Source organism: Ambystoma mexicanum, chromosome 1p (assembly GCF_040938575.1).
Source record: "Ambystoma mexicanum isolate Mex_15411 chromosome 1p, UKY_AmexF1_1, whole genome shotgun sequence".
NCBI lineage: Eukaryota > Metazoa > Chordata > Amphibia > Caudata > Ambystomatidae > Ambystoma > Ambystoma mexicanum.
Window position 1 is genome coordinate 957,693,682 of NC_090921.1, and position 13,411 is coordinate 957,707,092.

The 13,411-nt window shown below is 43.0% G+C and overlaps 1 protein-coding gene across 4 annotated transcripts in view; it reads right to left on the reverse strand.

Annotated features, from left to right (window-relative positions):
* The window catches only part of CPNE2 (copine 2), a 947,004-nt gene that overhangs the window by 849,283 nt on the left and 84,310 nt on the right, over window positions 1-13,411 (reverse strand). Inside the window, exons 2-3 of one of the 4 annotated variants that reach the window (XM_069653462.1) lie at window positions 4,248-4,333; window positions 4,024-4,137 (exon numbers count right to left, since the gene is read on the reverse strand). The exons of 1 other annotated variant lie outside the window; for it this stretch is intronic. The gene's annotated coding sequence lies outside the window, so the exon portion shown is untranslated. Of the gene's footprint in view, window positions 1-4,023; window positions 4,140-4,247; window positions 4,334-13,411 lie in introns of those variants that run through there. 2 more of the 4 variants (XM_069653479.1, XM_069653488.1) reach the window with 2 other exon arrangements.

Here is a 13,411-nt window from a genome sequence, read left to right on the forward strand (position 1 = left end):
GTGGATCAAGATTTGAACGAAGTCGCATCTCATCTGCTGGGCTGTTTAGCAGCCATTGGCTCTTGGATGAATATAAACTGTTTAAAACTCACTGGAGACAAAGCCAAAGTCTTATTAGTTGGTTCTAAGATTCCTTGGTGCCTCTGGACGTTTGGCCCCCATCTTTGGGTGTCCTTCTGTCTCCGGTGGAGTCTGTAAAGAATCTGGGAGTCCAAATCTCAGCTTTCCTTTCCCCGGAACTTCAAGTTAGTGCTAGATGTTGTTTGGGTCTCATGAAGCTAAAAACCCTAAAAAAGATAATCCCCTTCTTACCCTCTGATCTTGGTGGGCCAGTGGTTTCATCTGCGATTATGGGAATTCTGGATTATTGTAATGCCACCGTGTTGGCTCCGCCCAAATACCATCTCCAAAGATTACAAATTGTACAAAACTCAGCAGTCTGGCTGGTTACCGGTTTACCCAAGTATTCCCTTGTATGTCCAATTTTAGCCAAGCTTCACTGGCTTCCCAAGGAGAGTAGGATGAAATGCAAGTCTCTTTCTATGGTGCATCGTGCACCGCATGGTCAAGGAGCCCTCCATCTTCGTGAGAAGACTGTTCCTTATCTACCTTAACTCAGTTGATCATCATCTTCTTCTTCTTGTCCCATGGGTCAAGAAGGTAACTGTTGGGGGTAGGGCTTTCTCAGTCACAGCAACCTCTCTCTGGAACTCTCTTCCCCTGCCTCTTAGGTCAATAGATGACTGCCTCAAATTTCGTAAGGCTATAAAAACATTTGTCTGTCCAATGTGCTTTAACCTCGTGTAGCCTGTCTAAACGATTGCTTCTTTGGGGTTTTTTCTCACTACAGCACTAAGATACCCCTGGGGGATAGTTGTGTTATATCAAATACTTATAACACAACATAAGTGGCATTCAATAGGCATTAGTGCCGAGGCAGGGGGAGCCAGCCAATCAGGTGGCTACAAACACAGGCTTGAACCGCCGGTACAAGCCCGAGTTCCAAGCCACCTGACAGCCAGCTCCCCCTGTTGCCATCTTCCCCCCACACTCCGTCCCATTTTCTTTCTCTACCTGCCCCCTTCTTACCTTATTTTACCTGCCGCCGATTCCGCTCCTTCCCTTTGCCTCCTGCAGACCACCATGGAAAGGGAAGAGGGGCTCTGTACTGAGACCCACCTTCCCTTTCCATGGTGGCTACCTTGGAAAAGGATTTTCCTTCCTACAGCGGGACGCTGTGTGCACGTCCCGTTGTAGGAAGGAAAATCTTTTTTTTTAGCATCCCCGGGTTACTGCTTTGGCAACCCGGTGTGCTAATGGCGTTCATCCTCTGTTCCAGGGGCTGGAATGGGGGATAACGGCCCGGAGCCCTCGCTATCCACCCTCGCTTTGCAAATGGGCCGATAACTTGGGCCAGGCTGTTTTCCCCCATTCCAGCCCCTGGTACGGGGGATGAACGGTATCCCTACAAAATATCCCCACCAGAAATATCGCCGTTTGTCTCGCCATAAGCAATATTTTTGGGGGGGGATATTTTGAGGGCACGAGGGTTGCAGGAGTCTACCCTGCACATTTTAAAATAATGCGGGGGTGTCGCCCGCAGGGTCCATGGGTCAATATCGCCGCAAAAATATGGCGATATTTTGGTATTGCGATATTTTTGCGGGGATATTAACACATGGAACCGGATGAACGCCACAAAAGTATTGCAGCTCAAGAAATCCTCAATTTGCTTTAACTTGGGTCTAATCTATTGAATGTGATCAATGTTAAGTTTGTTCAGAAATTTCACATAGAGAAACACACCTGAAAAGACGGAAGAAACGACTCAAATGCTACATAATTAAAGACAGCACTGGGGGATGCTTAAATGCTTTAGATATAGTTTGCTGGAAGGGGAAAATGATCTGAAAATCCCAATAGTGAATGAAACTCTCAGCAAAGGACCAGCATGACCCTGCACTTGGAAGGTCAAAATACAATTTGGAGAACTTGTAGCTCTGGTGTGTAAATTGAACCACAAAGTTATCACCTTGTGTAACCCAATGCACACAGTCTGTAGGTTGACCTGGTGGTGGAATGCCACAGCATTAAAAATGTGCCGAGCTGGGGGAAGGGAGGAGATGGTTATTGGAGTTTCCATGACTGAATATACCAGTCTCTTATTTACATGGTGTTTCTACAATATTCTTCCTGCATTCCTGGCCCCTCCCGACGGGGTGGTGGGGCGGTGGTTTGCACAGGAAACACAGTGATTAAGTTGCCAGCACAAATAGGCTTCCCTGGGCCAAACTGGACAGCACATTTTTATGACTCTGTCATCATAACATTGTTAAATAAACCGTACTGCAGGCTACTCTGCCCGCTCTGGGACTCTCATGGAATCCCTGAATGGTTCAATGGCAGCTGCATGCAAGCTCCTAAAAAATCCAGGTTAACATGTTATAAGTCCTATTTGAGAAAGGAAGCAGGAGGAAAAACAGAGATAAACGCTAGCAGCAGGTTTTCATATGTACAGATCATACAAGCCTATCCAAATTAAAGACTCCTAGACATGGAATCCGGAGCGAACATGCTCATGGAAGGGTTCAACAGTGGCAATGGACCATCCGCTGACCTAATGTAAGTAGCAGGTAAATTGCCAAATTAAAGGATTAAACCAGCATATCATAAGAGTACCCCTTCCTCTACACTCTAAGGGTCACTCATAATGAGGGCCTTGTAGATGAAGGAGCATTTCAGATGGTGTTTATTCAGGGTGCTCATGGCCAGGTCTGATCTTCAGACAACCGAAATCTAAAATCCCACTTAAACCATCAAAATTGGTTGATGTCCTTGAGGATCTCATGTATTTGGATGTGGTCAGAGCAGGGGTAAGGATTATGGGTGATTCCAGCTAAGACTTTGAAGTGAGATTACTTTACTTTGTTTTTTTAAATTGGGAGTAACATCATTTTTGTACAGGGTAATAAAGTAATGTCCATTTCCAATAGGGTAAATATATTGCAACACTAAAATTAGCAGGGCTCAAGTTAAGAGCTGTAACCAGGTTCTGTCTGCACAGTCTTTCAACCAATGGCATCTTTCAGTCTTGTTCTAATGGCATCACCCCACAGTTTGTCATATAATGTAACAGCCTTTCAGGCAAAAGGGTTCCCACCTAAAGTCAAGAGTGCATAAGCACAACCAGCGCATCTTTTCTGACGTGTGTAAAACAGCAATCTCCACCAATGTCTGGAAACAAATTGAGGTGTTTTAGAAACAAGTGTCAACCCCGAATTGTTTGTTCTGGGGGGCTCATAATAAAAAAAACGGGTTATTATACAATGAAAAACAAAGGAAAGAGTATACAGCTACCCTTCCCTCTTGAGTATAGGCCTGCTAGTACCTCTCAGGGAAGTGCAGGTGTAGAATAAAACTGTACTCAGCAAGCTCACCCTTCTGTGTTACAAAACGTCATTATTTATTCAACAAATATAAACACAATTAAAAAACATACAGAAAATACAAATTCACATAAAAACATTTGTACAATGTGTGGTTCGTACAGGTGTTTTCTTGATGTATGAAAAATGACAAATTATACAAAGTTGATGTATATGGGTATGCTAGGTACCACTTATTGTGCTCTCCAGAATGGGTTGTTTTATATTACAGTTCGCTCATTTGTCTGGAAAGAGTATGTTATTCAAAAGTGGTTAACACCAAAGACTGTCCTGCGGATCACGTGCCAACACTCTCTTTTCTGCTTATGGGTGTTTTCTAAAGAATATTGTCGACACAACGTGTTTCAGCCTCTCTATGAAGATTCACACATTTCGGCAATCATCATTTCTAGGTGTGTGTATGGCACTCCATCAGGACAGTAGGTTATTTAGTTTACGAGGCTAAATCGTTCATCTAACCCTTTCGGTTTGTGGCATCTATGATGGAACAAAATAGAGTGGAGAGATTTGAGGTCTATTGCTATATATAAATGGGCACACTGATTAGTGTGAAACACATTTCGAGATAACTACTCACCTGAAAGTTATTCAGACACATCGGGGAAGCACATCATTAATCCAGAAGGAAGTCTCTTTCCGTTTGGATGGAGATTGATCCTAGACAGCTCTTTTCCTAGGTTTAGGTGAGGATCTGAATTGATAACAAATATCTAGTTAAAAACATCTGATTAGAGTAACCTGCGACGGGCTGACGAGGTATATCCTTTAAAATCACAACAGGTAAAGGCATGTATTACTGACCTTCCAGTGTGTGCAACTTCACGAGTCGCAAATGATAATACTGAGCTTAGTCCAGTTCCTGGTTATGCTGCTTTTCTTCACTGGCGCTGTGGAAAGAGTAGTATGTTAGAGGGCACCCTGTTCACGCTGAGAGACATCATATAATCTTATTAAACATAGAGGATTCCTTTATCCTATGGTTATCGGGGTGGAAATAGAGAAAAAACGCTGCTGGAGCCTGCCTGGCTTCTAAAATTATAGACCTGGAGCGTGGCTCATTATGAAGACAGCCTTGCCATATCCAAAACAATCCCGAAACCAGCACAATCTATTAGATTGCAGTGTACTTGGGGGCCCGGAGGGGGCAGATAGTGTGCACCAGAGTTGCGCCGATGTAAGATAGTCCCCTCTTTAAGCAACATGGCGTGCTACATTGCCATGGTTGCCGTGTATATTTGGAGCCCAGAGCAGACCGCTCGCCGTCTGTGTAATGGATATTTAAGCAAGTGGGCACAGTGGTGATACAAAGCGGGCACTTACTCTAAATCGCTCTATTCGTGGCAGGTACACAGAGGCACAGCGTTGATGCAACCATCGGAGCCACGTTCAGTCTGAGTCTGCTGGATACCAAGGAAACGGCTAGAGTCCTTTTTCTCTTTTTAACTACTGGAGGGCTCTCGAATACTGCAGTGTTTTTGGCGCTAGCCTGTGATGACTGAATTATGTGAGCGCCTACATATCGATCCTAGCACTGATAAGTGCATATATTTCTGAGGAGTTTAAAATCACCCACATCTTATTACATAATTCAATGGTTCCATAAAACATACTCAAGAAAAGTTCAACGTCATATTTTTCATTGCATGTTAGTTTTAAGAAAACACAATAAAAACATTTTTGGAGCATTTTTTTGAAAGAGCAACGATACTGTGCCGGCTGTTACGACTGTGTTTTGCGGCCATCTTCTACAATATGCAAAAAGGTGGCAATAGTATGAAAACATAGTAGTTGTCAAAAGTCTTACGGTGCATACATTGTGGATAATTTTGGATTCAGATGGTTGGCACATTGGACCCCTTTCAAATGCTTTTAGAAAGACAGAATGGTGGTTCCGAAATAACATCAAGGCTGTGTTTTATGGCCATCTTCTTGGGCGCATAACAAAGCGACCGCAGTGTAATGACATGGTAATTGTCAAAGTCATTTAGTACAAGCATTGAATACATTAGCATTTTTAACAGTTGTTACACTAGAGTAATTTGAGAGTCTGCATCTGCTGTGTCTATATATTTATGCTTATACTACTATGTTTATTTGAATCATATAGCAAGACAGAAGACTTGTGCTATACAGGTACTTTATTTCAATTATGGGTGCCCACGAAGACCAACACATGCTCTCTCGATCTACTGTGTGTTCGGTTACATGGTTCACTTGTACTTCATCCATGGCGGAGTTCCCTTGCGAAAGTTTAAGATCATCCCAGGTGAATGAACAGACCCCTTTCTATACTTGTGTTGAGACCTTCTTCTACTGTGTGGATCCAACGCTGTTGCAATTATCTGAGGCGTATATCTTGGTCCCCTCCTCATGCTAGTGCTGGAGTAGTTTGGATCATAAACCAAACAAAGTCATTGAATGTATGTTTTTCCACCTGGAAATGTTCTACCATTGGTTTCTCGGGGACCTGGTTTTTTAGGCATGATCTGTGTTCAATCCTTTGGCAAATTTCTCTTTGTTTTGCCAATGTACATCAGGTTTCATGGACATCTAATGGCGTAAATCCCCCACATTGTTCTGCAGTTTTAAAAGTCTTTATATTACCAAGTAGGACCATACAATCCATGGTCTTCAAATTGTTTGTAAGAGGACATACAGAGCCGTTGCCGCATTTGTTGTGACCTACAACGGGGGGTAGTCCCCATGCATTCAAAATGGATGCATGTCTAGGTTGTTTTAGCTCATATGTATGCACAAGCATTTGTTTTAAGTTCTGCGGCTTCTGAAACGTAAAGCATGGTTTTGTTGGATTGAGATCCGGTGCGTGTATGATGTTCCAATTTTTTAAGATAACTTTTTTTTTAGAGTATTGCTGATAGCACTGTATTTGGACACACAGGTGATTCGCTCTTCTTGCTTTTGTTGGCAGGCTGTCAAGCAGGACACTCTAGTAGTATGTCATGCTCTTCTCTTGGCTAAGTTTATTGTTGTACTTGGGTAACCTCTGTCTTTCAGCCTTTTTTTCCAGGAATCCTGCATGTCTCGTAAATTCCGCTGTCTGGGAACAGTTCCCTCTTATCCTCAAGAATTGACCATCAGGAAGATTGGTTTTGAGGCTCGAAGGATGATAACTTGTGTAATGCAGTAGAGTGTATGTGTCCGTCGGTTTACTGAACAATGTAGTCTCAATGGTTCCGTAGTCCGTTTTCATGATCATAAGGTCTAGGAAAGGGACAGTCTGGAGGTCAGACGTCATGGTAAATTTCAGAAACGGGTCACACCTGTTGAGCCAATCCAAAAAGAAGTTCAAGTCAATGATGGTATGATTGTAAATAATCATCATCACATTGTCGATGTATCACTGCCAGAGCTTCAAGTGTGTGAGCAGAGCATGTGCGTCTTGAAATAGAAACTGGTTCTCAAAGTTATCCATGTATAAGTTGGCTATATATGGGGCGAAAGTCGCTCCTCTGCTTGTTCTGTGAATTTGTTTGAATAGTGGGTCTTCAAACAGGAAGACGTTTTCCGTAAGTGCCAACCGGATACATTCCAGGATAAAGTCTGTTGATACTTTTTCTTTAGTTTCAGTGCATCGATCTAGGTATGAGTGCATTTCCTCTATACTTGCAGCTTGGGGGATGCTTGTGTACAAGGCTTCTACATCGAACGTCACCAGTACATCATTTCGTTCAGTTATTAGTGTGGCTAGTATATTAATAATTTGTGTTGGGTCACGGACATACGATTTCCTTTTTAGGACAAAATGTCTCAGGAAAAAATCTGAATATTGGGATAATGGCTCCAGTAATGACCCTATAGCTGAAACGATAGGTCTGCCAGGGTAGCTGTATACTCTTTCCTTTGTTTTTAATTGTTTTTCAACAAATTGAAGTGTACAGCTTTTTATTGGGAAGCGTCTAGTTTTGCACAGGAGGTTGGAGCAAACTCATTGGGAGAGTCAATAATGTACATAGATGATAATGGTACTTTGTGTGTGAATGTGGTATTCTGTTTTGGTAAGAGATCCAGCTAGCGATGCACGTAGTCCTAATTCAGAATGTGGAAAACGCATTAGTGTTCATTAATTTTAGCCTTACATTATTCACATGGGCCAGGCCATCTAATGGTGGCTACACTGTAAGGTGGTTGGCCTGGCCATTCAATTGTTAAAGCTAGCCTTGCTGGCGCACATGTACACAACTGATCCCATTAGTGAGTACTGCCACCGCAATGATCAAATTATTTTTGAACCAGATTCTACAGATGACATGGCACAGGAAATCCCATATAAAAATAATACAACATTCACACAACATACAAACACTTGATGCACTTGATAAGCAGCTAAGCCTTGACAGAGGGAGGTTGTGCCCTGCCATTAAGAAGGAGGAGAGCTGAGAGCTAAATATGCTCTGGGTAGACACAGACACCAACCAAGCTGCAAGGGACCGGTGTTGGTCCTTTCCCCTCTAAAGCTGCCCATAATTGAGAAGAGAGTAGTCCGAGGGCCCCATGCTTCTGCTGGTGTTAACATGTGTTAAATGCTTGGATTACACTGGTGTCTATAGCGAGTTGAAGAACCAATTGAATTGAAAGGACAGGGGAGAACACTATACCATGATCAGTACAGTAAGAGTCCATTTTACGGGTGATCCCTGGACTGTCAGTTGCTCCCCATTCTGCTGACATAGTCCCAGGGTAACGCAGGGTGGAGCGATGGTTCTCTTGTGGCAATCGCTCTGGGATCCCCTGTACGTTTGCCACAGCGAACCTTAATAATTCCCAGCAAGAACCTTGGGCAGCTCCCTATTTTGGCATGTGTGGAAGAGCCAAGGGAGAGCATTTGTACCTGCATGTGCAAGAAAAATGTATACATGCGAACCATGTAGAGGTCAAGTATCTGTATGCAATAATGTCAGTGCAGTAAACCGTGTTTGACAACTTTTTTTAGCAATGTAAGCAGGGAATCAAATAATCACAGGCCTGGAATAAGTATACACTTTTTACTAGAAAACACTGCCCAATTTTCTACGGAAAAGACTTTTAGTTTCCGCTTTATCGCCACTATTTAATGCAGTCTAATGTGACAAAAATAGTGGTATAAAGTGTATATGATGAAACAACATTGTCGAGGCAGAAATTCATCACTTGTCCGTAGGTTGCATTGTTTTGCTTCTAATGGCACTTTAGCACGACTATTAATTTGCAGGGACAAGTCAACCACTGTGGAGTGGAATGTGGGAGAGACCATTTTCTTTGGCAAGTTACAGCTCCAGAATAGCGTTATTTACTATTGGTAAGGTCAGATTGTCTTTATCAAGCCCCCACATGGCTTTCCTTTCCGGGCCTACTGAAAAGTAAATTGAATTACAAAGTAGTCTGTATTTACACAAAGCTGACTAGCCCCTTATGGTTGCATGTTTGGCACACAGAATAAATGTGTAGGAGGCAGCAAATCGCATTTGTATCATTTTTATTTATTTATTTAACATTTGTAGAGCGTGCCAAACCTGTAGGTATCTGGGCATTGGAGAGCAGGTAATACACATTACAAGTGTTATCACTGGCAACAATGGAAGACATATGATTAACATATATCAGATTAAACATAATTTACAGTCATAAAGTATTTACAGATACAGTCGCACACAAACGTTGCATGTCTGTGCCTAACAATAGCTAAAAACATCACCACACTAGCACAGGCTCTTTTGGGTGGTATGCAATCCATACGGAGGACAGTGAGAAGCTTGAAACAGTCAGTCCAGGCTTTTGGGGTAACATCATACTGCATACTGGTGCTTGCAACGCTGAATTGATAATACGCAAAAACTACAATTAACGTACAAGAATGAAAAATGACGTGGACTAAAATAAGTTAGGACTTGGAGTACATAACTAAGAACTATCTGCATTTTATTTATAAACATGAAGTAGGGTTAGGTGAGAAAAGTTGAGGTGTTTCTCTGCATTATTAGCTTCCGAACAGGCATTCACAGCAGTTATTTCATATGCAAGTTATAACTTCCCACCAAAAGAGAAGACATTAACTTCTGCAAACAAAATGACGTCCTCTAAAAGGACTAGGCATACATATATGTACATTTTCTGAGAATATGATCATGAGGGACCGTGGGAAAACAAGTGACCCCTTTTCCTTGCCTGCCGTCTACAATGGCCTATAATCAGCTCTTCGCCAAGATTGCACCCTCGTCTCTCAACGTCAGTTCCACCAGAGGACAGAAGCAATATGCCACCAGTCAGGCCACAGTCATGAGAGAATGCAACTACCCCACCCGGCAGCCAAGGTACTGGTGTCCAAGGTCACATACAATCCCATCACTGGGCACCCTTACCTAAGGACAACAGAAGACCAGGATATCACCAGTTTGGTTGGCCCGAGATGAGCTGAGGGCTGCAACCTCTGCTCCTGGTGTGCTTCACTTGCACCTGACAAAATGTGCACCATCTGCTTTGCATCCACAGGTCTCTAATTCCCAACATCTGGCCACCTCCTTATCTGGCCACCTTCCAGCTCACCGTTCTCCTGCACATTCAACTCACCCTATGACCAAACTCTTCCTCACACTTGTGCACTCACATACTCACCTAAATTGCCTCACCGCTGACCCAATCTCAAACTCCCTTTTTCTTTGCCCATCCTCCATTCACCACATAAATTGCACCTTGGTCAGTCATCTCAATCTCATCCGACCCACTTCACCATCATATACTGTACTTCTGTCCCTCAGTAACCACCCCAATGTTCTATCCACCATCTCACTCACCTACTGAACTCACTCTGTGCTTCTGGAATGCCAAATCTCTAAGTAACACGCCCATTCTCACACCCCACTTTGACTCCCATCATCAATATGAGGCAATCACCAAAACGTCGCCCCCTTTAACACTCCCATTTTGGCTGCATGCCACACTGGCATCGATACTGACTAGTAGAAAAATGTGGTGGTATTATCAGTGATTAAACACCATCAGCTCATCTTCCTCCCTCTTCCTAAGAGCACATATCTGTCAATTTTTTGTTCTCCCACCCGTTCCCTATCCTAGTAATCTATTGTGCACCGCCATCCACAATCTCTTCTTCATCGACCTCGGCCTACTAATTAAAATGATTCCGGCTGATGTCCCTGCTGTCATCATGGTGGACTTAACCTCTATCACAAAGAAGAATTTGCTCCACAGGACCCCTCCTATACCTGCTGGTGTTTTGTCTGTCAGGCCCTTCAAAACCAGAATTCAAATAATTACTTCCAATGTTACTTAATTATATTTAGAACAAGACTCAGTTAAAATCAACACATTAAAAAAATACAGGTTTGGTTTTCTTTTACATAAAACAACACTTTTTTGTATAAAGTTAATCAGCAAAGAACACGTTTTCTAACCTGACAGGTTCATGCCTAGTACTGAACTAAAACTACAAGAGCCCCAAAGGTTGGTTGTTTCGACACAATGTTTCTTGGAATATTCTGTGGACTTCTGACCAAGTTAATCATAATATGAACAATGTGTTGCTTCTTGTCCTCAACATGTTTTGGTTCCTTTATGTTGATGTTACTGAACTTTCATCAGGAGTATTGTTACACAAACACCCAACGTGTTGTTCCATCACCATTAAAATAATATGCCTCATGCAACAACCGTGAAAAGACAACTGTGAAATACATCCACACACCCCCAAAAAAGGCTCTTTCTTGAATTCTCTGCTGCAAATGCCCGAATCTCCACAAAATACCTTTTTTGAGTTTTGTCCAGAGCGTGTTCATGTTACAAGCTTCCAAACATTCGCAATGCTTCACCCTCTATTCCCTCATTGCAAAGTCACTTGAATGGGCTAAGGACATTTTCTTCAAAGTAATAGTCTTCCGATTATCCATACTGGCCCAGCACCACATGGTATCCCTTCACCTGTTCACTTAGGAACACTCTTAGTTTGTTCCCAACTGAATACAATTAACTGGCAATCATCTCAATGTCACTGTATTGCTTTATCCATTAATGGCTTTACTTCAGTTAATTCTTAAATTCACTGTTTGAGTTGACTTGATTTCATACTTTAGATGTACCCAACTGTATTTAAACACTGTGCCCTCATGTGGGTGTATTGGTGGTTCTCAATCCACTGACAGCCCACACCTTTGGATCAGGGAAGTACCGTTTTATATTGACATGTTGTAGGTATAGAGCCAAGATTAGCTGCTTCTTGCTGGCTTCATGGGGCTTCCATCATGGTGGTGCCTCATCCAAGACATGAGCAACCACTAGCTCCCTATGCACGGCGTGCACCTTTTTCTTTCTTCATAGCAGCCCTGTTCACCATGTGGGGCTGCCCCATCGCCACTGCTTCGCCCATACCTAGTATTCTTCAGCAACAAAGACTATGCATTAAACACCATTAGTTAACATCAAAGAAGATACCATTCTAATAATGCATAAAAATGATGATCTCCAAAGTGTCATTGATTTGGGATGCTACCTTTATCCCTGTGCTTCGGTATGCAATGTCGAGAGCTGGGCCTAACAAAGATGTTCTAGAGGATACACAGAGCTCTTCACCCTGGGCAGAGCCGATGCAGCGGGTCAGGACTTTTCTTCACTGTCCCACTCAATGAGGTGGGCCGACTTCGGCGTCCACGCTCCCTTTCACATTCCAGGCTGCTCTTGCATACAGACCCATTAGGACTAAGCGACATGGGGCACTGTCGCTCAAGCAGGTCCAGGCAGCCCTTCACAAGCAGCTCAGGCTGGGAAACCCTGCTCTTCTGCCTGGACTGCTCCACTCACAGGGTGCAGGATCTTTTCTGTTGGGACCAGTCAGAATGCAGACAGCTTCCAGGGCCCGCAAGTGACCTGGCTGCTCCAGGCAAGCAGCCCAGGTCCACAGTAGGTGCCGGGCCCCTCCTGGCATACATGGCCCAGTGATGGAGGAGTTTCTACCCCCGGGGAGAGGGGGGTCTGAAGGCCACAGCCCCCCAGAGAGCAGTTAGACTGACTACCCTCACCCCCTCCAACCATTATCTTAACATTTATTTTTTCACTTAACATTCTGGAGTGGAATCGGCAGGGGAGACTGTGCCCATTGTTCTTTCTTTTCTTTTTCTTTCCTGCATTCCATCCAGCCCCATGGTTGACTTGATGGTATAGTCCACAAGAACAGGTAAGTCCATTATCAACACACAGACACTATATAAACACATCAATAAATAAAATATGAATATACCCTGGTGTGTCTGTCTTTTTCCCTCTGAGGACACACATTTAGCCCTAGCTAGCAGGGCCCAAATTTGGACCAGGAGCTACACACATCCAAAAAGATAAGTTATAGATAGCAAGTATGCCAAAAAAAATAGAAATCAGGTAGAGATATTTTAAACTGATTTTATTAACTTGAGCAAGAAAGGGCAACTACAGGTTGGACAATTTCGGATGGGATTTGGATTGGCAGGACAGACATTATCCACAAATTGATCGCGCTGTTTTTCCTTCAAACCATAATATGAAAATACTGAAGAATTAAACATGGTATCTGAATGAAATATGCCTTGCAATTACAAATATAATGTTTTACTGTCATAGGAAATAAAAGTGAAATTGGAACACAAAAGGGCAAGAGTCTCTCCATGTCCTCATCAAATGTTGCATTAATTTATGAGGCGGTTAGGAGATGACCGGCGTGCGCAGTGCAATCCAGGGGTTGCCATGGCATGCATTTCTCATTGAATTGTTTCATGTTTTGGTGCAGCAATATTTCAAAAAGGTAGACATTTCTGATGAGGGAGAATAAAAGGATAAGGGCTCTCAGAATGGAGGTCAAACTCTAAGCTGGCTGCGACACATTAGTACATTGGAATTCGTGCAGTACTGTACACTTATCCTTCTCCCTTTGGCGTAAATGTGCACTTGATATTTAAAGTGCATGGCAACAAAGAAAGTTCATAATACAA